Source organism: Mirounga leonina, unplaced genomic scaffold (genome assembly GCF_011800145.1).
Source record: "Mirounga leonina isolate KUSES-001 unplaced genomic scaffold, KU_Mleo_1.0 Mir_115, whole genome shotgun sequence".
Classification (NCBI taxonomy): Eukaryota; Metazoa; Chordata; class Mammalia; order Carnivora; family Phocidae; genus Mirounga; species Mirounga leonina.
In genome coordinates, this window is record NW_023270268.1 from 33,363,874 (window position 1) to 33,365,811 (window position 1,938).

At 45.9% G+C, this 1,938-nt stretch overlaps 1 pseudogene; it reads right to left on the reverse strand.

Annotated features, from left to right (window-relative positions):
* Positions 1–289: 289 nt before the first annotated feature.
* On the reverse strand, positions 290–1,633 carry LOC118004224 (annotated as a pseudogene).
* Between the last annotated feature and the right edge of the window lie 305 nt (positions 1,634–1,938).

Consider the following 1,938-nt stretch of genomic DNA (forward strand, 5'->3'; position numbering starts at 1 on the left):
AAGAATGAAGGGGGGGAAATCAGAGCAGGAGATGAACCATGAGAGAGGATGGACTCTGAAAAACAAACTGAGGGTTTTGGAGGGGAGGGGACTGGGAGGATGGGTTAGTCTGGTGATGGGTATTAAAGAGGGCACGTTCTGCATGGAGCACTAGGTGTTATATGTAAACAATGAATCATGGAACACTACATCAAAAACTAATGATGTAATGTATGGTGATTAACATAACATAATAAAAAAATAGAATAAGCTTCCCTATAAAAGCAGCACCTTTGTGACATTTTTAACTTTAGTATTCCTCTACTTCTTCCCCCTCCCCTTCAACAGAAACCACACCAACCTCCTCATAATCCTTCTCAAGGGCACCCATGTCCTCATGGGCCTCAGAAAACTCTCCTTCCTCCATGCCCTCACCCACATATCAGTGAACAAAGGCATGTTTGGCATACATCAGATCAAACTTGTGGTCCAGGTGACCCCAGGCCTCAGCAATGGCTGTGGTGCTGCTCAACATGCACACAGCTCGCTATACTTTGGCCAGTTCTCCACCAGGTACCACAGTGGGAGGCTGGTAATTAATACCAACTTTGAAGCCAGTGGGGCACCAGTCCACAAACTGGACGATATGCTTGGTCCTGATGGTGGCAATGACAGCATTGACATCTTTGGGAACCATGTCATGACGGTACCACAGGCAGCAAGCCCTGTACTTACCATGGTGAAGGTCACATTTCACCATTGGTTGGCTGGTTCAAAGCACATATTGGTGATCTCTGCTACAGAAAGCTGTTCTGGTAGGCTTTCTCAGCAGAGATGACAGGAGCAAATATGACCAGAGGAAAGTGGATGTGGGGATAGAGCATCAGGTGGTCTGGAATTCTGTCAGATCAACTTTCGGGGTTCCATCAAATCTTAGGGAAGCAGTGATGGAGGACACAATTTGACCTCTCAACCTATTCAGGTTAGTGTAGGTTAGGCGTTCAATATTAAGGTTTCTACGACAGATGTCATAGATGGCCTCATTGTCTACCATGAAGGCACAATCTGAGTGCTCCTGGATGGTGTGGGTAGGGAGGATGGAGTTATAGGGGTCAGCTACAGCTGTGGAAACCTGGGGGGCTGGGTAAATGGAAAACTCCACCTTGGACTTCTTGCCAACAGAGAGAAGTTCCATCAGCAGAGAGGTGAACCCAGAATCTGTCTCCCCTCTAAAACTGTGGAAAACCAAGAAGCCCTGAAGACCTGTGCACTAGTCAGGCAGTTTCTGAATGCAGTCCAAGACAAAGTCAATGATCTCCTTGCCAGTGGTGTAGTGTCCTTGGGCATAGTTATTGGCAGCATCTTCCTTGCCTGTGATGAGCTGCTCAGGGTGGCAAAGCTATCAGTAGGTGCCAGTGTGAACTTCATCAATGACTATGAGTTCCAGGTCTACAAACACTGCCCTGGGCACACGCTTGCCAGCATCTATCTCACTGAAGAAGATGTTGAAGGAGCCATCTCTGCCCTCAATGGTCTTATCACTTGGCATCTGACTATTGGGCTGGATGCCATGTTCTAGGCAATAGAGCTCTCAGCAGGCATTGCCAATCTGGACCCCAGCCCGGCCAACATGGATGGAGATGCATTCATGCATGGCTGCTGCTTTGTGGCTGCTGAGCAGATGGTGGAGAAGAAGAGGAAAGTTTGTTGCTTCTTACAGTGGGACTCTTAGGTGGTTGATGTAAGAGAACCTAGCAGAGAGTTTTTAAGTACAACTCCCAAAGCAGGATCCATAAAAGAAAAATTTAATATCAAAATTAAAAACTTTTGCTCTGCAAAAGACAATATTAAGGAACTGAAAGGACAAACCACACAATGGGAGAAAATATTTTCAAATCACATACCTCACAAAGGACTGCTATCTAAAATATATAAAGAACTCTCAATTTCAACAATAAG